Source organism: Lonchura striata, chromosome 8, assembly GCF_050655825.1.
Source record: "Lonchura striata isolate lonStrDom1 chromosome 8, ASM5065582v1, whole genome shotgun sequence".
Taxonomy (NCBI): domain Eukaryota; kingdom Metazoa; phylum Chordata; class Aves; order Passeriformes; family Estrildidae; genus Lonchura; species Lonchura striata.
The window spans coordinates 1058047-1083511 of record NC_140710.1 but is presented as its reverse complement, the minus strand read 5'-3'; the positions used below and the strand labels follow the sequence as shown (position 1 = coordinate 1083511).

Below are 25465 nucleotides of genomic sequence, written 5' to 3'. Positions count from 1 at the left end.
GGGACTCAACTCCCACCTGGGGCGAGGTGTGGCTCTATTTCTACCTGGGACATGTCTCAGGGAGAATTTCCTCATGGAAATGGTGCTCAGGCATTGGAAAGGGAGGAGGGGTGGAGTCCCCATCCCTGGAGGTGTCCAAGCAAGGCCTGGAGGTGGCACTCGGTGCTCTGGGCTGGGGATCAGGCACAGCTTGGCCCTGCTGATGCTGGAGTTCCTTTCTGACCTCAGTGATCTGGGATTCTGGGAGTGGCACGTTGTACAGATGTCCCCATCCGTGCTGCTGCTTCCCTGCCATCAGCTATGGGTTATGCTGCAAATCCATGACTTTGCCTTGGAAAAACAGGCTCCAGCCTGCAGGCAGCCCCTGCCCCTGCCCAGGGCCAGGGCCAGGGACCCCTCCACCTGCCCCTCTGCTCCCAGGAGCGTGCAGGGAGAAGGGAACACCAGGAAAGCTCCCCTGGGCACAGCACTTGTCCATTCCTGCATTAAAATCATCCAGACTGGTCCAAGGCATCTCTGCAGCAGGCACAGAGAACTTCGGATTTACCCTCAAATCTCCCCCTCACTGAATTCCACACTTTTATTCCAGCAGAGAGGGCAGTGGACAAAAATCCCTCCTGGGCGGTCCAGACACAAACCCAAGGTGCTGGAGGTGCTTTTCCCCTTGGCACACTCCTGCAGAGCTGGCTCTTCCCGGGAAGCCCAGGGAGCGCTCGGCTGAGGCTGCTCCTGGGAGACTCGCGGCTATTCTTAGCGCAGGGAAGGAACGGCGCTGTCACAACAGGGAATAAAGGAGCTAAAAAAGGAGCCGGGGATGACTTCACTGGCATTTTGCCTCACAAGTTCATATTCATCTTGCAGAAATATTTATTTGCCTTCCCTGCCTATCGATCCAAAAGAATCAAATCGATAGCAAAAAGAATCAAATCCAGCTAAACGTAATCAACTGCCTGGGACCTGGGAAAGTGGCACTTCAGGGAGGAGGGGGGAAATCCACAGTTATTGGATTCTGAAGGCTTGAAGGTCACCGATCTGGACATGCAGAGATGTTTCTGCTGCTTTCCCTGGAGAAGCAGTGGCAGGTAAGGGAGGGAGCACTGGGATCACTGGATCCATCCCCCAGGAGAGCAGCCGTGCCCTGCCTGCCCCGGGAGGCTGCAGCATCCCAGGTGTGCATCCCATGGGATCCCTGAGGTGGGAAAAGGGCTCCATCACCATCCATTCCAGCTGGATTTGCTGCTGTTGGTGACAAACCCAGAGCAAAGGCTTCCCTTGGTGTTCCAGCAGCTGTGTCCTGCACGCTCGACAGGTCCCAGGTGGCAGCACTGCCTGTGGAGCAGGGCTGCACAGAAGATCCCTGCTTGTGGACATCTATTTTTTAAAAATTTTTTAAAGGTTAGGATTCAATGTGTGAGATGGTACTTTATGTTTGGACTTAGGTGTTTATTAGTTTTTATTCATATTACAGTCTTGCAAACTGTGACTTTTACAGCACTTCACACTAACAAACTAAAAAATGGAGTTTTAGTTCTCTCTTTATAAAGTTTTTTTAAAGGATAAACTGTCTAATTAAGAAATGACACTAAAATTATTTTTATTTTTAACTTAATGACTTAACTACTCGTGGTTTGTAATGTGGACTTCTTTATCTAGTTACACAATGCTACTTAAATTTATGAAGAAGAAGGATTAGCTTTTGTTCTAAAATTTCTATTTTGTTTTAAATATATGACTATATTTTATTTATTTATTATTTATTTTATTATAAGACTTTAAATTTTCTACCATGTGACACCACACACTTTTATTTAAATGACACACTTATAACCTTAGTTGTATCATTCAATTTTGGAAGTCTTCTCTACGGCCTCAGGTTAAATGCAGTGTTCTCTCGGGGCTCAGGGCCTGTCAGCACAGAAATGCTGAAATTCTCATTAACCAGGGTTCCACTGGGGGTGGAAGTCCCCCAGCACAGCAGGCAGCTCTGAGCAGGGACTGTGAGCACCACTGTGCCAGCCACACTCTTCTCTCTCTCAGGATTTTTCATAGAGGAAAGAAAGAGAAAACAATTTCTATTTCTGCTCCTTGTTTTCCCCTGTGGAATGTGTTTGGAGAATTGTTTCCCTGGGGTGTTGCTTGGTTGGATTCTGGTGAGGATTGTTTGAGCCTGGTGGCCAATCCAATCCAATCCAATCCAACCCAATCCAATCCAATCCAGCCCACCTGGGGCTGGGCTCTCAGAGAGGGTCACAAGTTGTTAGTTAGATGTGGGAGTTAGAAAAAGTAGGTCTGTAGTTTTAGTATCTCCTTTAAATAGTATATGAATGTATTATATTATAGTTATAATAGAGAAATCATGCAGCCTTCTGAGCTGGAGTCAGACATCATTTCTGCCCACCGGGTTCACCTGATTTGCAGCGCACCTCGACTCGTCCCTGGCACCGCCTGTGTCCCACAGGCTCCTCCCAGCAGGGCTGCAGAAGGTGCTGCCACTTCTCCCTCACTCCCCAGCCCAGCCAAAAACTGCTGCAGCCCCAGGCAGCCCTCAGCAGGGATCACTAAGCACACCCAGAGATTCCTTCCTCGGGACTTCAGCAGCACTGGATCCCTTCCCTGACAGGGGATGCTCCTTGGCCACCGCTGATGCCACGCAGAGGATTTGGAAGCTTTTAGAAAAAGGAGTTACAGGAAGCTGAAACAAACCCCAACCAAATCCTGGGGATAAGGAAAAAAATCCTCCTTTAACTTTTCCTCCCTCTCCACATGTCCCGTGTGCCCTCTCCTGCTGGTGACAGTTCAGCCCAGAGCAGCCACTTGTGGAGGAGCAAAAATAGGCCACACTTGGTTAAGAGCAATTTAAACATGACCTTGCTCCTGGTGCAAATGAAATCAAATCCTTTCAGAGATCTGTTAACTGCTGGTGACTGACTCTGGGGAAGAGCTGACATCTCCCAGCCTAACCTATTTTTGAGTCTAGACATGCCAGATGTGTCCTGCCTCTGGTTCCTGGAGTTATTTCCTGCTACTCAGGGATGTATTACAGCATCTGTGACAAGCTACAAGGGATGAGATCAGTGAAATTCCGGGACTCTCCACATGATTTATGGATATTAGCAAGGCTCTCTTAAGTGATTTACTCTCATCCAACCTGCTGCTCAGAGCTCAGTCCTGCAGCCCCAGCGAGCTGGTTTCCAGGGAAAAGGCTGTTCCCTCCATGCCCACAGCACTGAGCCCAGGATATCCCAAGTGGGAAGAGATCCACAAGGATCAATGAGCTGATTTCCAGGGAAAAGGCTGCTCCTTCCATCCCCACAGCACTGAGCCACGGAATATCCCAAATAGGAAAAGATCCACAAGGATCAATGAGCTGATTTCCAGGGAAAAGGCTGCTCCCTCCATCCCCACAGCACTGAGCCACATGATATCCCAAATGGGAAGAGATCCACAAGGATCAATGAGCTGTTTTCCAGGGAAAAGGCTGCTCCCTCCATCCCCACAGCACAGAATCACTGAGCATCCCAAGTGGGAAGAGATCCACAAGGATCAATGAGCTGATTTCCAGGGAAAAGGCTGCTCCCTCCATCCCCACAGCACAGAATCACTGAGCATCCCAAGTGGGAAGGGATCCACAAAGATCACCAGAATCCAGCTCCAGCACCCCCAACACAAAAGAAATAAACCCAAAAGTAGCTCTGGGTACACAAGACCCTTGAACATCTTTGTGCAGAAATGTGAGCAAGAAAAAGAAGAGAATGTGCCACGTCATCAAACAGAGGCAGTTTTGAATATTCCAAGTTGTCTTCCCAAAAAACTGCAATTAGAGAGTACAGCTGCCTTGAAAATGCACTGAATTTGATTCTTGGCACTTGCAATAATCAGGATTTACATCCTTGGCTGCTCTTCCAGCCCTGCATTAGCAGAGGTGCTGGGGAGGGAGCAGCAAGGGGGAGGGAGCCATGGCCCTGAAGAAGGGACATAAACCTTCCTGTCCCTGCAGAGGGGACACAAAACCCCCTGTCCCTGCAGAGGGGACACAAAACACCCCTGTCCCTGCACACACACAAACCCCCTGTCCCTGCACACACACAAACCCCCCTGTCCCTGCACACACACAAACCCCCTGTCCCTGCACACACAAACCCCCTGTCCCTGCACACACACAAACCCCCTGTCCCTGCACACACACAAACCCCCTGTCCCTGCACACACACAAACCCCCTGTCCCTGCACACACACAAACCCCCCTGTCCCTGCACACACAAACCTCCTGTCCCTGCACACACACAAATCCCCTGTCCCTGCACACACACAAACCCCCTGTCCCTGCACACACACAAATCCCCTGTCCCTGCACACACAAACCCCCTGTCCCTGCACACACAAATCCCCTGTCCCTGCACACACACAAACCCCCTGTCCCTGCAGAGGGGACACAAACCCCCTGTCCCTGCACACACACAAACCCCCTGTCCCTGCACACACAAATCCCCTGTCCCTGCACACACACAAACCCCCTGTCCCTGCACACACACAAATCCCCTGTCCCTGCACACACACAAACCCCCTGTCCCTGCACACTCAAATCCCCCATCCCTGCCTCACTTCCTTCACGCCTGACGGGCTCTCCAATACCCACCAATAAATTATTCCTAATGAGAAATTATTTAATAGACTGAGCAGAATTGATGAGCATGACCTGCTGAGTATAAAACCAGCACAGAGGCTGCATCTCTGTAAATCCCAGCCCAGGTCCTTCCCGCTGACAGCACCTTTCAAATTTGGAGCAAACATCTGGGCTCAGGGAGAGCTGCAAAAACCTGCCCATAATTCAGGACCTCCAGCCCAAAGTATGGACTTGGGTGCTGTAATTCCACCTGTTTAACATAAATATTCTATATAAAATTGAGTACAAGTGTAGGTCTCCCCTCTGGGACAGGGGATGGGCTCAGGCTTCAATTAGGACCAGAACACTTTCAGAAGAAAAAAATACTCTGCCTTCATTTGATTCAAAGGTTTGTGAGGAAAACAAGAGATGTGTTACATGGTTATTCCCTTTAAAAGTAATTTCCCAGCCAAAACATCAGAAATAGATTTAAAGGGTGTTTCTCTTGTTCAAAGACAAGAAGGACAAACCTGAGCCAGCCTGGTACAGAGAGAAAAAGACATTTCCATGTTCCTAATGCAAGTTTTCTGTTCTTTTCAACTTTCTTATTAAAACAGGTCAAAATTTTAATGGGGAATTATCTTGTTGTTTAAAGAAAAAGCAAGTCTTTCACATTAGAGCTGTTGTATAAGGTTTATTCCAAGCTTGACCTCATCCAGGGAGCTCAGTGCCTGCTCCCGCTGTGCCCGGGACACTCACACAGTTGGGAATGCCACAAAGCCCGGGAATACCAAGCACAGTGTGGCAGCGTGGGATAGGAGCAGATCCCTCCTGCCCACATAAATTTATATTTAATTACAGAAGGGCAGGGCAGGAGCGAGGCAGGCCCGGTCCGAGGCCTGACTGGGCCTCGCTCCTGCTTGGCAGGCTGGGACCTCATTTTCCTCTTTCCCTGATTACAAACAAATCCCCTTTTAAAAGAATGACAGGTCTGGTTTTCTCTTGGTTTTTAATCATGCTTTTAATCTCCCCGAGTAGCTCGGGGCCTCTTTGGTGGGGATGGAGGAGGAGGAGACCTGGATTAAAGCACAAAGGAGACGCAGCCCCCACAAATCCGGGGCTCCACAAATCCGGGGCTCCACGAAGAGCAGATTTGTGTCTGGATAAAGGACAGACCCCTGATCCAAACAACACTCCACTCTTCCACTGGGTTTCCACCATGGAGGTGCAAGGACCCTCCTCCACGCTCACTGTGCCAGCGCTGGGCTCAGGAGAACAGGGAACAGGGAATTCCTGCCCCAGCAGGGCTCCAGGGGAGCACAGGGATCCCACCTCCCCTGCCCTGGAATTTGGGAGCCCAGGAACAGGCTGAACCCAGCTGAGCAGCATTCCCAGCTCCCAGAATCTGGGAGCAGCCAGCACCACCCTTACAACAGGGTGATGGGGAAAGGGGACAAGAAAAGAGCGCCAGAGCCACGGAGTGTGAATAAAAACATTCCCCGCTCCACGCAAAAAAGCCTTTGTGACAGATGAGAGATGTGATGGCTGACTAGCAATTAAAAGGCAAATATCATGTCTATATGTTAAGAGAAGGTTTAGATTTAAGGAAGTAAACTCCACCACGGGACAGCGAAGAAGGAGTGGATGGACAGAACTGTGAGAGGAGCTAAAAGGCAAAACCTCCACTGTGTGGGTAAAAACACGGTGGGGAAAATCCTCTGCTCTCAGTGCCATAATATTTTCTCTATCCAGTCTTCTATTATATTTTTGATAATGTTTTAATAAACTTTTTAAAGTTTTTTAGAAGTGAGTGACATTTCTCACACATTTTTACAGCTAGAACAATCCAAGTAGGAGAGAGGCCGGGGCTGATAAAACCAGAAGCTGGAAGGAGAGATCTCGACCTCATGGGACAAAAAGCTTGTCCCAGTGCTGTCCCTGGCAGTGACACCTGGCCACATGTGGCTCTGCAGCCAGCTGGGGAACGGTGCAGGGGCTGCTCAGGCAAGGAGATGCCCCTAAAATTTCCCAAATTCACCAGCAAAACCGTATGAAGAGTTCCACACGGGCTGCGACTCCAATGCTGACCATGATCCCACAGCGAGCTCTCCTCGGTGTTCCTGCAGCATTCATTCTGCAGGACCACACAAATTTGGGAAAATACTTCCCGTGATGCTGCCAGATCCTCTCTACTTGGAGTCCCTGCAAATAAAATCCTCTTTGATTATTAATTTGTGATGGGCTGGAATTCCAAACCAGGTCAGCTGAAGGCTGGAGGGGATGCCTGACCTGTCCTTGCTCCCAAGCCAGGAGTGGATGAATCCTGCTGGGTCATGGTGCTTCCCAATATCCTGGGAGCAGAGAGGAGCACAACACCGGGCCTGGAGGGGGCTGTGGTGTCCCAGGAAAGCCCTGGATGGAGTCAGGAATCCTCACCCTCACCTTCTGCTGCCCCTCAGCACAGACTGACCTCACACATTCCTCACAAAACACCTGGACAGCAGGAACACGTGGAACTCAGCAAACACAGCAGCTCACGCTCTTCCAAGAGCAGTTTTCCTGATCCTGACTTCGTGCTGGGAATTTTCCCCCCTCACAGTCTGAGCAGCAAACAGAGGTGATGGAATTTGTGCATCCAAGTGAAAGCAGCCAAACGTGCTCGGCATCCCTCTGCACACTCCCCTGGAAGGGAAAGGGATGCCTCCCATGAGAAAAGCCATGGATAATTCCTGACAGCCAGCCAGAAGCCCACAGACTTTTATTTTTATAAACCTGGGGGGAAAATGAAAGCTTTGGTAGAGCTGGAAGGAATCTAAAATCCAGGTGAGGCTTCTCTTCAGTCTAAAGCTACAATCAAAACTCTCTCCACTGGGGTCAACCCCCAGGGCTGGAGTTTGCAGGGATTTCCCCATGCAGGCAGCTCCGAGAGCTCAAAGGGAATCATCAGGTTCTGGAGCACCTAAGCCTAACCACAGAGTCCCAGAATCCCAGACTGGTTTGGGCTGGAAGGATGCTTAAAGTTCACCCTGTTCCACCTTTCCATGGCAGGGACACCTCCCACTGTCCCAGGCAGCTCCAAGCCCCTGGGGAACAATTCCCAATTCCCCATCTCCCATCCATCCCTGCCCTCTGGCAGGGAAGCCATTCCCTGTGTCCTGTCCCTCCATCCCTTGTCCAAAATTTGGCGCCAATCACTACAGAAAGAACAAAGGAATCCGTTCAAAAAGAAACAAAATCAGAATTTGCACTCAACACCTGTCCATGGGATCCATGGGAGATGTCTGGAGCTGAGCAACCCAACAGATTTCCCTGCAAACGACCCAAAGTCCCCATGGGGCAAGTGGATCTTTGCCCCCTTTTTTTTATTTCCTTCTGATAAAAATGACAAGTTTCCCCCATGGCAACACATTGCAGTCCAAGTTATTTCTGACAAACGTTTTCAGGAGGAAACTGGGACAATTCCCCAATAAAACCCCAGTTCTGCCTGTTCTCTTGGACACACCATGCTCCTGCTTCCAGCAATCCAGATTGCTTCTCTTCCCAAGGAAAAACGTGCCACTTTTAGCCTCCCAGAAACAAATGTGGGTTTCAGCTTTGACCTTGCTTGCTGGGAGCGAGCTCTGCTATTGCTGCCGGGCTGTTATTTTGGGGTGACCCCGCTCCTCAGCCAGGAATAGCTGCAGGCCCTGGGGCTGCACGCTGAGCTCCCTGCCAGGGCTTTCCTGCTCCCAAAGCTGTCACCGCTGCCACTCCTGCCACCGTGGGGCTGCTGAAGAGGTGGGAGTGAGGAGAGAAATTTGGGTTTTTCAGCGCCGGATGCAGAGGGAGCTGCCAGGAAAACAGGCCGTGCTCCCAAAGCGCTGCTGGGGGCTGTGGGATCACCCAGGGGCAACCACAGCACCCCGGGGTGGCACCTCTGCCACCCTGCAGCTGGAATTGCCTGGGATTTGTGGATCTGGGCTGCATTTGTGACACCTGGGGGCTCCCCCTGCTGTGTCCCCCCCACCCACAGGGGACATCCCCCTCCTTCCTCCCTCCCCAGCACGGGGCCTGGATTGCACAGGGAGCTTGAGAACGTTCCAGCACCTTCATCTGTGGATGTGCTGCTGGTGTGGGACCTGCAGGTCAGGCTCTGAGCCGTGGGGACAGTCCTGGACACCCTTCAGAGCCTCCCTGTGGAGCCACATCCAGCAGCCACAGCAATCCAAAACCATCTTCCAGCTCCAAAGACCTTCCACAAGCAACCAGATCCCCTGGCTCTGCCATCCCTGAATTTGGTGCATTAATAGTCCCCATCATTTTTAATGTACAGCTTAGAAATACCAGCAATGCCAAAAACCCAGAGGATCTCGCAACGAGAGATAAATTCCCTGACAAAACTGATACTTCTCCAAAAATGCCACCTCCTGGGCCCCTTGGCCAGGGCCAGCCACCCTTCCCTCCTTTTCCTGGCATCCCACCCAGCCCTGTCCTCATGGATGCTGAGGATGAGCTTCACAGCTCTGCCAAACCCCACTCCCATGGGATGTGCTCCAATGAAATTATCAAAGAGAATAAAATCCAGACCTTTAAAGGCAAAATTCTGAAGCTCTCTACAGGGGAGTTTTCACAGTGTAGCCTCTTCCCTTCAAATTCCTTTTGTGTGGGAAAACTTTGCAATGATTTTTTTTTTTTTTTTTTTTTTTTTTTTTTTTTTGCCATCCAAACAAATGTTGCCCCAGATTTTAGACCAGTTTCCTTTTGGGGAGTCCTGGAATAAAAGGCCACGTTCAGACCAGACCCTGGCTGAAGGAGCTGCGGGCTCTTCTGGCCAGGATGCTCCAGGAGAGCTCCAGGAGAGCAGATGGATCCCTCAGTGCTGGGCCCAGGGAAGGAACCACGTTTTCCCTGAGGAACTCTCAGTCTTCAAGTAAATGCCAGCCCCTCTCTGACATCCCCGAGGCTGTGCCACAGCAGGGGCACATTTGGGGCACCGCTGGGGCTTTGTGCCACTTCCCCACTCCAGAAGGGTCCCACAGCACCCTGGGGAATGCCAGATGCATTTTCTCATGGACAACCTGAGCAAAGCAGCCCCGCTGGCCCTGGCTGAGGCACTGGCACAGTGCAGAATTCATTCCCAGCCCAGCAGGTGGGAAATGGGAAGAATCCTTTAGCCTGAAACAAAGGCAGTGCCTCCTGCAAACCCCACAGATCCCCAGGGCTGGTTCCAGACTTTGGCAATGCAGAGGGCCCAGCGCCAGCCTGGCACTAATTAACATCCTCCATGCTTAAATCATCAGCTTTGCTCATTTGGCTTCCAGAGAAATTGTTTTAATGGGAACTGGAGGTGCTCGGCACATTCCAAACATAAATCCCAGACTGTTCTGCACCGAAACGGGATGAGTGAGGTCTGTGGGGGCCTGTGCAGCTCCTCCTGTTCTGCAGCAGGTGATAAACATTGCTAATTAAAATAGTTTATAATTGTCTCAGAAAGGTTAAAAATGCCGGAGCGCAAAATTTGGACTTTTCCTGACTAAGCTGTACTTTTCTCCCCCGGCTCCCCGGGCCGTCTCCATGGCTACCAGGAGATTGCTGGGCTGCCTGCGCCAGCTAATTGACTTCCAGGAAGGAATGATTAATAAAGAACAACAGAGGCTCCCTCTCTGGCAGGGCACTTCTCCCAGCAGCCTCTTCCTTCTCCCCTGGGCGCGCCAGGCTGGGCCATAAATCCCAGCCCATCAGCACCTGGAATCGCCCCGGGCTGCAGGATAAAGGGATCCCTGCACCGGAGGAGGGAATTATGGCTGATACAGAAGGGATTGGATCCCAGCCCTGCGCTCTTCCCATTAATCCGTCACACTCGCCTTGCCGTGGATTAAATTGCATTCCTGGAAAGCAGAGCCTGGCTGGCAGAGCAGCCCAGAGAGAAAATGAGTGTCCTCTGCTTCCTGCCTGAGCCTGGAGCCAGGCAGGCATGGAGGGAGAGCTGCACCCTCATCCTGGCATGCTTCAATCCTGGCATCCTTCAATCCTGGCATCCTTCAATCCTGCCACGCTTCAATCCTGCCACGCTTCAATCCTGCCATCCTTCAATTCTGCCATGCTTCAATCCTGCCATCCTTCAATTTTGCCATGCTTCAATCCTGCCATGCTTCAATCCTGCCATCCCTGCCATCCCTACCATCCCTGCCATCCCTGCCATCCTTCAATCCTGGCATCCTTCAATCCTGCCATCCTTCAATCCTGCCACGCTTCAATCCTGCCATCCTTCAATCCTGCCATCCTTCAATCCTGCCATGCTTCAATCCTGCCATCCTTCAATCCTGCCATGCTTCAATCCTGGCATCCTTCAATCCTGCCATCCTTCAATCCTGCCATACTTCAATCCTGCCATCCTTCAGTCCTGCCATGCTTCAATCATGCCATCCTTCAATCCTGCCATCCCTGCCATCCCTACCATCCCTGCCATCCCTGCCATCCCTACCATCCCTGCCATCCCTGCCATCCTTCAATCCTGGCATCCTTCAATCCTGCCATGCTTCAATCCTGGCATCCTTCAATCCTGCCATCCCTGCCATCCCTGCCATCCCTGCACTCAGAGAGGGTCACGGACACCTGGGCACCTCAGGGGTGCCCTTTTCAGCCAGTTCTGCTACACACAAACCAAAACAAGGTCAAAATCCCAATATTTTCCCTTAATCCTTCACCAGGCTGCTGGACAGCGCTTCCCAGAGCTCCAGGATTTTATTTATTTTCCCCCTCCAGGTGATGATATTTGATGCAAAACTTCAATCTCCATTTCAGCATCATCTTACATAGAAATGCAAAGAAAAATTTGCATGAAGATTCCATGGATGCCTGAGCCCTTCAAGCAAGATTGAAAGCACTGCTGAACAGCTCCAAGAAGAATTAATTCCCAAATTAATTCCTGGCAGTGGAGCTGCACGTGCTCCATCTCTGCCCAGGGCTCTCGGCGCCTGCCAGCGCTGCGAGCGCGCCCCGCACGGAGCGCGACGGGACAGACGCAGCTCCGTGTGCCAAAAGTGCCTCTGGAGCCACCGCAGGGAATTCTCATCCCGGCCCTGCGGGCTCAGCAGCCGGAGCCGGGCGCAGGAACGCGCTGGGACGGAAGCGGGGCAGCGGGGCAGCGCCGCGGGATGCTCCCGGGGGTCCCGCCCGAGCATCCCGCGGCTCCCGGCGGGGCTTTCCTGGGTCTTTGCTCCCGGAGCAGCTCCCAGCCCGAGGCTCTGCTGCTCCAGACCCGCTGCAAGCACGGGGCCGGGCTCAGCCCCGCGCTGGGAGCAGCCGGATCCCATCCCTGCAGGGTTGGGAATGCTGTGACATCCCCAGGCTCAGCCCGTCAACAGAATTCCCCTGGGAACAGCCGGATCCCATCCCTGGAGGGTTGGGAATGCTGAGACACCCCCAGGCTCAGCCCCGCACTGGGAGCAGCCGGATCCCATCCCTGCAGGGTTGGGAATGCTGAGACACCCCCAGGCTCAGCCCCTCACAGAATTCCCCTGGGAACAGCCGGATCCCATCCCTGCCGGGCTGGGGACCCTGTGCCACCCCCAGGCTCAGCCCCGCACAGAATTCCCCTGGGATGCACTGGGAGCAGCCGGATCCCATCCCTGCCGGGCTGGGGACCCTGTGCCACCCCCGGGATGCACTGGGAGCAGCCGGATCCCATCCCTGCCGGGCTGGGGACCCTGTGCCACCCCCAGGCTCAGGTGGTTTGGAGTCTCCAGGTGACGCCCCGCAGCGATCCCAGCGGGAATTGGGCAGTGCCCATTCCCCCATCCCCTCTCCTGCCCGCAGCTGGCACTGCCAGGGCTGATCCCTTCTCCAGGGCAGCCCCAAGGAGCAGCGGGGGAGGCGCTTCCCCCCGTGCTGTTCGCACATTCCCACCTCAGAGTTTACACCCCGGTGTAACCCTGCCTCACCCTCTCGGATGTGAGCCCCAAATCCCCGATTTCCACCCGGAATCGCCCCCAGGGCTCTGCAGGCTGTGGGGCAGCGGGTGGGAGCCCCGAGCAGCGACCCCCTAAAGCCGCTCCCGGGAGCACGAGTGAAAATCAAAAGGTGCTTTTGGGTTCCCAGGTGCTCGTGGGGAACGGGAGTGCAGATCAATCCGAATAAAAGATGAAGCAGCTGAGCCATGGAAACACGGAGTTACTGATACCACATCCTCAGCACTCCTGCAGGGATTAAATAATTAGGGGGAGAGATTAAAAATTACTCCAAATGAGCGGAATTTTTAAGCTCTCCGTCCTCTCCTACCTGTGCTGGCGGGGAGGGTTTTTTAAATCATGGATTTTTTAAAAAGTTGGCAAAATGAAGTGTGGCAGCAGGATAAGTAATGTTTTTGTGACAGAAAGGAAGCACATTTGGGCTGGTTTGGGTGAAGAGGAGCGGGTGCAGCTCCTGGAGAGGAGCTGGGGCCTCAGGCAGGGAAGTGCAGCCATGGAATCTCCTGACTGCCATTCCTTAAACCCTGTGGTACATTCATATTTCCCATAGTTTTAAAAATACAGCTTAGAAATAGCAGCAATGCCAAAAATCTGGAGGATCTCACAGCAAGGGATAAATTTCCTGAGAAAACTGAGGATTCCTGGATAAAATGGGTGATTTCCAACAGCCACTGGGGATGGATCTGGACTTCCAGGATGTCTGAAAATTATTAATAAAGAACTCTGGATTGTGGCGGAGCATTCCCAGAGCACATCCCTGCTGCTCACATATTAAACGGATAAATCACTTTTTCCCAAAAACCCGCCCCAAGGGCCCAGCCCCACAGCCCCAGGCCGGGCCCTGCCCCTTTCATCCCACAAAGCACCAAAGGACGCTTCAGGTGGGCGCTGCTGAGGGCTGAGATCTCCTCAGTGGGTAAAACCTGACATGCCAGGCTCGCTGAGGCTGCAAGAGAGCTCCAGGGTCAGCGAGCCTGGGCTGTGCCCAATCCCCACCCTGTCCCCAGCCCGGAGCCCGAGTGCCACCTCCAGCCCTGCCCCGGACACCTCCAGGATGGGCATCCAACCTCTCTGGGCAGTGCCAATCCCTGAGCCCCTTTCCATGGGGAAATTCCTGCTGCAGCCACCGGGGAAGCAAAGCAGCAAACACCTGAAGAGATGGAAATGGGCCCTTCCACAGGGCTCAGGCGCCCACCAAAGAATCAAGAGAATTCAAGAGAATCTTGGCATAGTTCGAGTCGGATCAGACCTTTCAAAGCTCATCTCATTCCACGAGAGAGGGCAGGGACACCTCCCAGGCTGCCCCAAACCCCAGTGTCAGTCCGGGACACTGCCAGGGATGCTGGGCAGCCTCTGGGCAGCCTCTGGACAGCCTGTGCTGGGTTTGAGCCCTGCCTCAGGGGGGGCAGCTCCCTCCAGGGAGCCCTGGGGGGCTGCGGGTGAGCCCGGCCCCGGGGAGGTGGTCCCGGGCTCGGGGAAGGTGGTCCCGGGCTCGGGGGAGGTGGTCCCGGGCTCGGGGGAGGTGGTCCCGGGCTCAGGGAAGGTGGCCTCGGTGCCCCAGTCGCTCAGGACATCCCTGCCGTTCCCGGAGCAGCTGCTGCCTTCAGGAGAAGCCCTGGGAAGACTCTCTGGGATTGTTTATTCACTGCTCATGGCTCTCACAGCCAGCCCCGGCACCTCCTCCTGCTCCATCCCGGGAGCTGCGGGCTCTGTCCAGCTCCTCCTGCTCCATCCCGGCTCTGTCCATCCCCTCCTGCTCCATCCCGGCCCCTCCTGCTCCATCCCGGCTCTGTCCATCCCCTCCTGCTCCATCCCTGCTCCCTCCTGCTCCATCCCGGCTCTGTCCATCCCCTCCTGCTCCATCCCGGCCCCTCCTGCTCCATCCCGGGAGCTGCGGGCTCTGTCCAGCTCCTCCTGCTCCATCCCGGCTCTGTCCATCCCCTCCTGCTCCATCCCGGCCCCTCCTGCTCCATCCCGGGAGCTGCGGGCTCTGTCCAGCTCCTCCTGCTCCATCCCTGCTCCCTCCTGCTCCATCCCGGCTCTGTCCATCCCCTCCTGCTCCATCCCGGGAGCTGCAGGCTCTGCCCGGCCCCTCCTGCTCCATCCCTGCTCCCTCCTGCTCCATCCCGGCTCTGTCCAGCCCCTCCTGCTCCATCCCTGCTCCCTCCTGCTCCATCCCGGCTCTGTCCAGCCCCTCCTGCTCCATCCCGGCTCCTCGTGCTCCATCCCGGCTCTGTCCATCCCCTCCTGCTCCATCCCTGCTCCCTCCTGCTCCATCCCGGCTCTGTCCGGCCCCTCCTGCTCCATCCCGGCTCTGTCCAGCCCCTCCTGCTCCATCCCTGCTCCCTCCTGCTCCATCCCGGCTCTGTCCGGCCCCTCCTGCTCCATCCCTGCTCCCTCCTGCTCCATCCCTGCTCTGTCCATCTCCTCCTGCTCCATCCCGGCTCCTCCTGCTCCATCCCGGCTCTGTCCGGCCCCTCCTGCTCCATCCCGGCTCTGTCCGGCCCCTCCTGCTCCATCCCTGCTCCCTCCTGCTCCATCCCGGCTCTGTCCATCCCCTCCTGCTCCATCCCGGCTCCTCCTGCTCCATCCCGGCTCTGTCTGGCCCCTCCTGCTCCATCCCGGCTCTGTCTGGCCCCTCCTGCTCCATCCCAGCTCCTCCTGCTCCATCCCTGCTCCCTCCTGCTCCATCCCGGCTCTGTCTGGCCCCTCCTGCTCCATCCCGGCTCCTCCTGCTCCATCCCGGCTCTGTCCAGCCCCTCCTGCTCCATCCCGGCTCTGTCCGGCCCCTCCTGCTCCATCCCGGCTCCCCCTGCTCCTGTTTGCCTTCTGCACCAAACCTCCACAGCTTCTCCTTCCACCTCCTCCTGCCCCACCCGGTGTCCTCCTGGCACTTTTGGCTCCTTGGAAGAGTGGTTGGGTGTTTTTGTTGGGCTGGCTCCATCTGCTGCCCCGGGAGTGGCCGTGTCACTGCATTTGGGGACAGGGACAAGCAGGGAAGGGGCAGGAGTGCTCCAAGGCCAGAGCTCTGCCCCACACCACCCTTTTGGGATCCCGAATCCCTTGTGTGATTTCGGGAAACTTCAGGCACAGGACACAGCCGCCAGATGGGCCTGGAGAAACCTGGGATGCTGCTCCTCCCTCTGTGCCCTCCCTGGGTCTGCTCTGGAATCTGCTCCGGTGCTGAGCCCAGAGGTGACCCCACAGCCCCCTCAGCTGCTGCTGGGATCCCAGGAGATGCCAGTGGAGTGACAAATCTTGGAATTCTCTCCAGAAAGCCGGATTTCCTATGTGGGCCCAGGAGGGAGCACACAGCTGCTCCTGTGCCGGGCTCCCGGGCTGGGGGAGCATCCCTGGGACCACCAGGGCGTCCCCTGGCCAGGACAACCCCAAATCTGCTGCTCACCCACAGCCTCCCTTCTCCAGCACCGGAGGAGAGCTGGGAAGAGCAGGCAAGGGGATGGCTCTGAGCTGCCCTACTTAATGCTGGTTTTGAGAGCATTCCCTAAAATCTGCCTCTGTGAGGCTTCCCCACATCCAGGACGCCACCACTCCCAACCCACCAGTGCTGACCCTCAGCTGTGCTGGGATTATTTTGCTTTAAAACGACAAAATCCCCCGATTTTAATATATTCAAAGAGAACTGTGACTAAATTCCAGAGCTCCCACGTACAAGGGTGTCTATTCAAGTGAGACAAAGTTTTGCAATTCAGAACCCATTTCTTCCCAAAATTGCTTCCCCAAACTCTCAAAGGGTGGCCACATCCCTACAACGCTGCAGAGTTTCAGTGCAGAATCACCGTCCATTTGGAATTAAATCACTTACAGCCATTAAATCTTCCAATTTTATCCACACATCCATTGAAAGGCGGCATCAAAAGGAACCAAAATTGGTTCAGCTTCGTTATGGACAAGCTCCAAGAGTGGTGAGGTTTGTGTTGCCTTTCTGGAGGTGGCAGTTTCTCAGCCCTGGAATGGCAAATGAAGAGCATAACCTTGTTTCGGGAGGTTTTCTGCAGGTTTTAAATAGCCTGGCAGGAATGCAGCCCTGCAGCTCCTGAATACCAATGCACAGCTCTGCACCTCCTCAGGGCTCAGCAGAGCCTCAGGGCCAGCACCTCCCGTTCAGCTCAAATCACATTGCAGCCAGATGCCACAACCCACTCAAATTCACCCAGATTTATCCAATTCTTCGCCTATTTTCTATTTCAAAATTAAAGAAAGCTGTGGTTGCCTAAAATAACCCCAGAAAAGGCAGCTGTGCAGCAGCCTCTCATTTTCCCATTTTCCTCAGTATAGTCATGGAGTCCCAGACTGGTTTGGGCTAGAAAGGAACTTAAAACTCATTTATTCCATCCCTGCCATGGCAAGGACACATTTCACTGTCCCAGGTGCTCCCAGCCCTGTCCAGCCTGGCCTTGGGCACTGCCAGGGATCCAGGGGCAGCCCCAGCTGCTCTGGGAATTCTGTTCCAGGGCCTGCCCACCCTGCCAGGGAACAATTCCTGCTCGGAATGGAGAAGCCCCTTCCATCAGTGCTCAGCTTTGATGGGTGTGGGACAAAGGGACAACCCTTCCCCGGGCAATTGCAGTCCAGTCCTTCATGGTTTGGGGTTTTATTTCAAAGATTTCTCTTGATTTTCTGACTTTTGAGGGAACATTCAGGAAAAGCAGCCCTGGGGACAGCACCCAGACCCCGCTGCCAGGGCCACACGTGCAGCACCTCCAGCAGGGAAAGGCACCAACCATCCCCAAACCCAGCTGCAGAGCCGAGCCAGCACTGCCAGGCTGGCACTGCCAGGGTGCCAATTTGTCAGAATCTGTGCTATTGATGATTTTGAGATTGTAGAAAGTCTCTGGTTTTTTTGCTTTGTTACCAAAGCAGAAGCCATAATTGGTCTGTGCTGGTTTCCAGGTTGTTTATTCTGTTTATCTCTCACATGTTCTGCTGCCCTGCCCAGCTCTGTCCTGCAGGGCAGCGTGTGGGGCTCTGCCCTCAGTGGGATGTGACAAACATTAAATACCAGAAACTCCCTGGGCTGCATTTACAATAACGTGCCAATATCTGTCACCTACGTTGGACAGTGTGTCCCCAGCCTGAACCAACAGAAAAATGCCAACACCACAGTGAGACATGGAGGGCATGAAGAAGGAGAAAAAGGACAAGGCACACCCAATTCCCTCCATCTTGTCCCCTTGGGACCCCTCATCTAGAATCCTAAAATTTTACTTTTGCACCTGTGCCACACTTAATTATTACTGATATCAAACACTCAGAGCTGGTAATTGATCCTGTAAGATTGAAAACTCTTTTCCATGGCCAGAGATCACAGCCAGTGTCTCTGGGGGCTCTGTCCAGGGGGTTCCTGAGCCCTGCCAGGGTCCCAGGGCAGCCAGGGGGATCCCTGGATTCCCACACAATTCCTCAGGCTCGGGCACCCATGGGAGCCAGGGGAGCTTTGGGGTATGCAGGGTGCCTGAACAGGGCAGCATCGCTCCTTTTGTCACCATTAATGCCATTATTTACCATGAGCTCACCTGACAGCTGCTCCTGAAAGGAAAGAAACTTCCCATTCTGAGGCAAACACAGAGCCTTGCACGTCTGCATCCAAGCACACCTGAAAACAGAGCCCGTGGGGGGAGAAATCCTCCTTATTTGAAGTGCCACATAGATTTAAAAAATACAATTTCTCCTCTCCCTGCAAAGCCCAGCAGCCTTCAGGCCACACCACCCAACACTCCCCACTCTGCTCTGTGTTAATCAAATAAAACCACTCAGCTTTAACAGGGAAAAAATGACATTTTTTCACCTGCTGGTTGTCCCCCAGCCAGATAAACCCTCCAGATGTCTTCCTTGGGAGACAAGCAAAATAATAACAATAATCCAAAGCAACACTTCCATTCTTTCCATTTAATCAGCTCAGTTTTGCCCTCAGAGCCTCCCCAGACAAGCAATGGGGCTTTTAATGGATGCTTAATATGTCAAAGCCGTGTATTTTTAATTAAAACACCGAGTTTGACATCCACTACCCACACATCTGACTAATACACTGTCTCCAGACCAGCTGAAGAGATAAAACTCACCGAAACAACAAAAGCAGCTTTTTGTCTTTGTTTAAATCCAAGCACAAAAGGGCTTTTCATAAAGCTGGACAAGCACCCGTTATTGGGGTCCCCACTGGGGCTTTCCTCGTTAGCGGGGTGGCCTTGCCCCAGCATAGTTGTGGGATAAGGGATGGCCAGGAGCAGCAGGAAAATCCAGTTTTGCCTGTAAAACACAGCCCTGCCTGTGGGATGGGCAACTCGAGCGGCAGCTTGCCTCCGGAGGGAAAAGCAAAACTCAAATGCGTGGATGAGCTGCCATGGCTGAGCAGCATGCCCAGCTTCATCCCAAACTCCTCAGGGATCAGGGTGCCAGCGCCCCGGGCAGTCCCTGGCAGCAATCCCCATCTCTGCAGAGCCTGCTCCCCAGCCAGGATTCCCAAACCTTGGCCAGGGAAAGCTTTGCCCCTGGCACGGAGAGAGGGCGGAATTCCAGAGTCTCTAAGGAAAGCTGGGAGCCACAACCAGGAGACCAAAAGCCATGGGCAAGAAGGGAATGGAAATTTCCCCCATTGAAAAATCCAGTTTGTTTCATCAGCAGGAGATTTTTTATCTGGGGGAAAAGTAAAAAAAATCCAGGGCTGGCTACAATAAGAGATGAAGTTCTGCGGGGAAGATGGAAAACCAGGATATCATCCATGATCCCAAGAAAATGGAATTTAGTGTCACCTTGGGGGTTCACTCAGCTGCCACAGTAACGCAGGGCTGGAGGCTTGAGGGCTGAAATCTTTATTGGCCACCCCAGGAAAAAGCAGCCCACAGGTAAGGGGTGATGAACTGGAATTTCCACAGCCAGAAGGTTCAAGGCTCAGCAGTGCTGGCAGTCCCACACAGGGAATGCCCATGGAGAGAGATTTATCTTCTGGAGGGGTTTTAGCTGAGATCTGGTTGGAAAACTCCCCCTTGGGAGGACTGCAATGCCCATGGAGCTGAGATTTGGGTTGGAAAACTCCATATTGGGAGGACTGGAATGCCCATCCCAACCAAATATTCTCATTACAGCAGGGAAAATGGGAACACTGAATTAGTTTATCCTACTGAAGACAACTCCTTTTGTCATTAATGTCCATAATTACTTCTATTTCTTTCTCATGACTGATAAATTGTCTAATAAGATTTTTTTACTCATGATTAAATCAAGGGAAAAAAAAAAAGATATTTGGACAACAGAGGAGCTGACTTTTCTGCTAAAAAGCCTTTTAGGGCCACAGACATCCTGCAGAGCATCTGGAGCCAGGCTGGGAGAGCTGGGGGGGGCTCCCCTGGAGAGGAGAAGGATCCAGGGAGAGCTCAGAGCCCCTGGGAATGTTCCCCTGGAGAGGAGAAGGATCCAGGGAGAGCTCAGAGCCCCTGGGAATGTTCCCCTGGAGAGGAGAAGGATCCAGGGAGAGCTCAGAGCCCCTGGGAATGTTCCCCTGGAGAGGAGAAGGATCCAGGGAGAGCTCAGAGCCCCTGGGAATGTTCCCCTGGAGAGGAGAAGGATCCAGGGAGAGCTCAGAGCCCCTGGGAATGTTCCCCTGGAGAGGAGAAGGATCCAGGGAGAGCTCAGAGCCCCGGGAATGTTCCCCTGGAGAGGAGAAGGATCCAGGGAGAGCTCAGAGCCCCTGGGAATGTTCCCCTGGAGAGGAGAAGGATCCAGGGAGAGCTCAGAGCCCCTGGCAGGGCCTGGAGGGGCTCCAGGAGAGCTGGAGAGGGGCTGGGGACAAGGCAGGGAGGGACAGGACACAGGGAATGGCTTCACTGCCAGAGTTGGTGTATTAAAGAAAATTCAATATTTTCAGGTGTCACTGTTGTCCACAGTAATTTGTCTGACCAGGAATGGGGAACTCACTCCACAAATATCTGCAGGGAACAACTACTCAGGAAAACAAGGGAAAGGAACTGGGATTACTGTCACAGAGGAGTTGCCAAGTATTTAAAACCCTCTTTTGCCTGAATTTGTGTCTTTATGTGGGCTTGAGAGACTGTCTAGGATGGCTTTGCTTGATTCGTTCCTTCTTTTATCCTTAAAATATCAGGAATGCCAATATTAGCCTGGTTTTCCACACAAGTCTTGAATTCTTTTTAAACCAAGCCTTAAGGAGAGATGTTGGATTTTTAGCAAAGCCTTCCTTCCTCTGAAATGTTAATTAGCATCTGAAGTGGAGAAATTAGGGGAAAATGGCAAAAAGCAGCAAACCTTGATATTTCCCTCTCAACTTCCCTTTCAAGTCTAGAGTTTTCACTCCTTTTCTTCTTGAAACTTTATCTACACACATTTTTTCTGTTTTTTGCAGATAAGACACCTCAGAAGTTTAAAATAAATACAGTTCAGCCCCCAAAAGTCTCTTTTCAGCTATCAGCATCTCCCCCATTATCTGCTGTCGTGTAGGGGAGCTGACAGAACCCTGCCCGAGCTATTTAGGAATGAAATAATGAAATAAGAACACAATTCTCAGTGTCCCCTGGTTTTTCTCCATGGACAGCCCCTCTCCCAGCCTCTCGCTTGGAACTGCAGCAGCAATTCTTGGAAAGCCACCTTGGAATGCTGAGTTTCAAGCTGGGATCCGGCCTTTTCAGGGACAAGGCAAATTACAACAACCTATTCCACCTAAAAGCTCACTGTGGGACTTTCCAGCAGCCATGAGAACAAAGATGTTCATTATTTTTATTTATATTATAGTTTTACAAGTTGTGAGCTTTACAGTATTTTACTAATAAGTTATATTTATATTTATATAAATATAAATATATTCATATATATTTATATTGAATCTTCATATTTATCTTTACAAGGTCTTTTAAGGAAAAACTACTTAAATTATACTTAAATTATTTTTACTTTTAACTTAATAACTAATCATGCCTGCCTCGCAATGTGGACTTTTTTGTTTAAATACAAAATACCACCCAAACCCATGAAGAAGAAGGCGAAGAAGGATCTAGCTTCTGCTTTAAAACTTTTATCTTGTTTTCTGTATATTACTATATTTTAAAACTTTAAACTCTAAGGTTTATGTTATGTTATGTTATGTTATGTTATGTTATGTTGTTATGTTTTGTTATGTTGTGCTATGTTGTGTTATGTTGTGTTATGTTGTGTTGTGTTATGCTATGCTATGCTATGTTATATTATGCTATGCTATGTTATTATATTATATTATAATACACTTTTAATTAAACTACACACTTAAAATCTTATCGTTGTGATTTAATTTTGGAAGTTTTCTCTAGGCCCTCAGGTCAAACGTAGTGTTTTCTTGGGGATCTGGGTCTTCCAATACAGAAAGTTTCTCTCACAAACAACTCTCCCTGCACGTAGACACCGAGAGTTTGAGTGACCACCCAATACAGGGTAACAACTTCTTAACAGGTTATTACAATGAAGTTATCAGGTTATTACAATGAAGTTATCAGGTTATTGCAATAAAGGTTCCAATAGATTATTACAATAAAGTCATTGGCAAGAGAGCTGGCCAGCTGGAGTCCCACACGAGCTCTGGAAAACTGAATAAAAAGCAGTTATATCTCGGGTCTGGGTGCTGGGGTGACCCCAGGAGTGTAAAATCCTCATTTCCCAGCCCTGCAGCCAAGGAAGAATTCTGAATGTGCAGGGTCGGCTTCTCAAGGGTGTTTATTTCCTTTATCCAGAACATTCTCTCTCTGCCCTGCTGAGCTCTGGCCAGCAGCTCGGCCATGGCTTCTGTCTGCCCTCAGGGGGTGTTTGCATTTTATACCAAAAACTGCCTGTGCCATGTTTGCAATAACGTGCCAATATCTGTCATTTGTGTTGGGCAGTGTGTCTGTCCTTAAACCAACAGAAAAGTGTCACCAGCACAGCAGGACATGGAGGGCATGAAGAAGGAGAAAAAGGACAAGGCACACCCAATTTCCTCCATCCTGTCTCCTTTGGACCCCTCATCTAGAATCCTAAAATTTTACTTTTGCACCCGTGCCACACTTAATTATCACTTATATCAAACACTCAGAGCTGGTAATTGATCCTGTAAGATTGAAAACTCTTTTCCATGGGCAGAGATCACAGCCAGTGTCTCTGGGGGCTCTGTCCAGGGGGTTCCTGAGCCCTGCCAGGGTCCCAGGGCAGCCAGGGGGATCCCTGGATTCCCACACCTGGCAGTGCCAAGGCCAGGCTGGAGCAGCCTGGGATGGAGGAAGGTGTCCCTGCCATGGAACAGTGCAACGGGATGAGCTTTAAGGTCCCAGCCAAACCATTCCAGGATTCCATGATCTCAGGGCCCTGCAGTACGTTCATCATCCCCTGCTTGGTGCACATTCCCAAATCCCTTTTCCCCTGGGTTTCTCTGGATGCCCCCCCTGCATTCCCACAGCCCCACACTGCTCCCCCAGGACACTGCTGCCACCTCCCAGCCCCAGCCCGTGGAAAATGGCTTTTTCCCTTGGACAAAGGAAAGCCTGGCTGTGCTCTGCCTCACTCCTCAGTTGCTGGGCCTGGATTAAGTGTGGGGATTATTGAACATGTGCTGGTGCTCAATTAATATTTCATTGCTGCTGGCTCCTGTGTGGGCTGCCTGTTCTCCTGGAGTGCTCCAGCACCATGGAAACGCTGGGAGAGCTTTTCCCTTAATTGCATGAATGGTTGACAGACAACAGCACAGCACCATGGAATTAAGCCCCGATGGCTGAGGAATTCTCAAGAGCTGCTGCTGCTGGTGGCTTAATTTTGTTTTTAAACCCGGCAACATCTGCTCACGTCCAGGAGAATTTGTGAAGGCTTTAATGTGATCAGGTAAGGAATCTCTGTGACAGGGAGAGAGTAATCACCAGAGCTAAACTCACACAGGTGAGCCCTTGAAACTGAGGGAGAATTCCAGTCAGGAAAGAAAATAAAAACAAATAAATGTTTAAAAGTGATCAAAAACTAATGAAATGCTGCTTTCCATTTTAAACTGTACTTTTATGGCAAGTTTAATTCCACACATAACCACCCCTTGGCTTTAGGATTGACAAGGAAGAAGTGGCTGGGCACCATTATCCAAACCCAGGCAGCTCTAAATCAGCTTTTTGTATTTCTCAGGTTAAAATTGTCCTGTCTCCTGTAGGACAGAGCCCTGGCAATCCCTGAGCATCCTTATATAATGAAGCAGGTTTTTGTGAGTAGGGTTTGTGCTGCTTGATTCACCACACTGAGACTCCTCGGGATGCAGATTATCCCTGGTCCCAAAGCCAGCAGGGATCACCTCAGGAATTTCACTGAACCGCACCAAGCTTTTCCATTTTATTAAAGCAGAGCTTGAAGTGTTACATCCCCAAAGTTGCAGCTGAGGCTTAGCCCCAGATTAAATACCAGTTTCAATCTAATTCAGACACATTTACTGTTAAGGACCCAGCGCTCCTCTAAAGTTTTCTTGGCAATTGAAACCCCACAAGCTCCAAACTCTTATCAAAATAACTCCCTGATGATTTTAAACAGCACAGATGATAAAGGGGAGGTTGGAGAGCTGGGAGATCACTTGGTCATGGGCCCGCTTGTTCAGTCTCTGCCAGAACTCTCAAAGAGCCCTAATTTAAGAAAGCAAATTATATTAATTGCATTTATCATTATTATCATGAATGTGCCATCAGAAACTCTGAGTGACATTTGTTTTGGTTTGTTTTTAATATGTTTAAATGAGCTGGATGTGAGCCCAATGCCAAGTCTGAACTGAGGTATTGCTGGATTCCTGAAAAATTCCGGTTCTGGGTTTAGAATAAATAGTCTCTGTGACCGTTTTTAAACACTCAGCAGTACAGCCTGGACCTATGCAGGAGCTCAAACTTCCACTGTTCAAAATCCAGGCTTGAGCTCCAGGCCCACCAAGCTGGCCCTGAGCACTCCCAGGGGCACGGGGAGTCCATCCCTGGTACCCATTTGCTCTCCAGGACAGAGCCCTGATCCCAAAGTTTCAGAAGCTGAACTGCCCAAATTTCTGCTACGAAGGAAAGTTCAAAGCATTGCCCAGCCTTTAACTGGTGCTGAGTCAAGACTAAGTGAAGATAAGCCCAGCTCTCAGTCCTGGAGCACAGGAGTGTTTAACCCACCCGGCAACCTCATCCAGCCGGGATTCTCAGCTGGGGTTTCAGGCCATGGTCCTGCCTGCAAACATCACAGAATCCCGGGATCCCTGAGGCTGGAAAAGCTCTCCCAGCCCAGCTCCGAGTGCCACCTCCAGGATGGGCATCCAACCTCCCTGGGCAGTGCCAATCCATGGGGAAATTCCTGCTGGAGTCCACCCTGAGCTGCCCTGGCCCAGCCTGGGGCCGTTCCCTCTCCTCCTGTCCCTGTTCCTGGAGCAGAGCCCGACCCCCCGGCTGTCCCCTCCTGGCAGGAGCTGTGAGAGCCACAAGGGCCCTGAGCCTCCTTTGCTCCAGGCTGAGCCCCCTCAGCTCCTCAGGGATTCTCCAGCCCCTTCCCGGCTCCTCAGGGATTCTCCAGCCCCCTCAGCTCCTCAGGGATTCTCCAGCCCCTTCCTGGCTCCCTCAGGGATTCTCCAGCCCCCTCAGCTCCTCAGGGATTCTCCAGCCCCTTCCCGGCTCCCTCAGGGATTCTCCAGCCCCCTCAGCTCCCTCAGGGATTCTCCAGCCCCTTCCCAGCTCCTCAGGGATTCTCCAGCCCCTTCCCAGCTCCTCAGGGATTCTCCAGCCCCTTCCCGGCTCCCTCAGGGATTCTCCAGCCCCTTCCCGGCTCCCTCAGGGATTCTCCAGCCCCTTCCCAGCTCCTCAGGGATTCTCCAGCCCCCTCAGCTCCTCAGGGATTCTCCAGCCCCCTCAGCTCCCTCAGGGATTCTCCAGCCCCCTCAGCTCCCTCAGGGATT

General features: G+C 52.2%; 1 long non-coding RNA gene across 1 annotated transcript; it reads left to right on the top strand.

Annotated features, from left to right (window-relative positions):
- The first annotated feature begins 714 nt into the window (after positions 1-714).
- LOC146766717 (uncharacterized) lies at positions 715-9183 on the top strand. The gene is made up of 2 exons (XR_014956983.1): positions 715-1082; positions 6440-9183. It is a non-coding gene; the product is annotated as an uncharacterized LOC146766717 (long non-coding RNA).
- The last annotated feature ends 16282 nt before the right edge of the window (positions 9184-25465 follow it).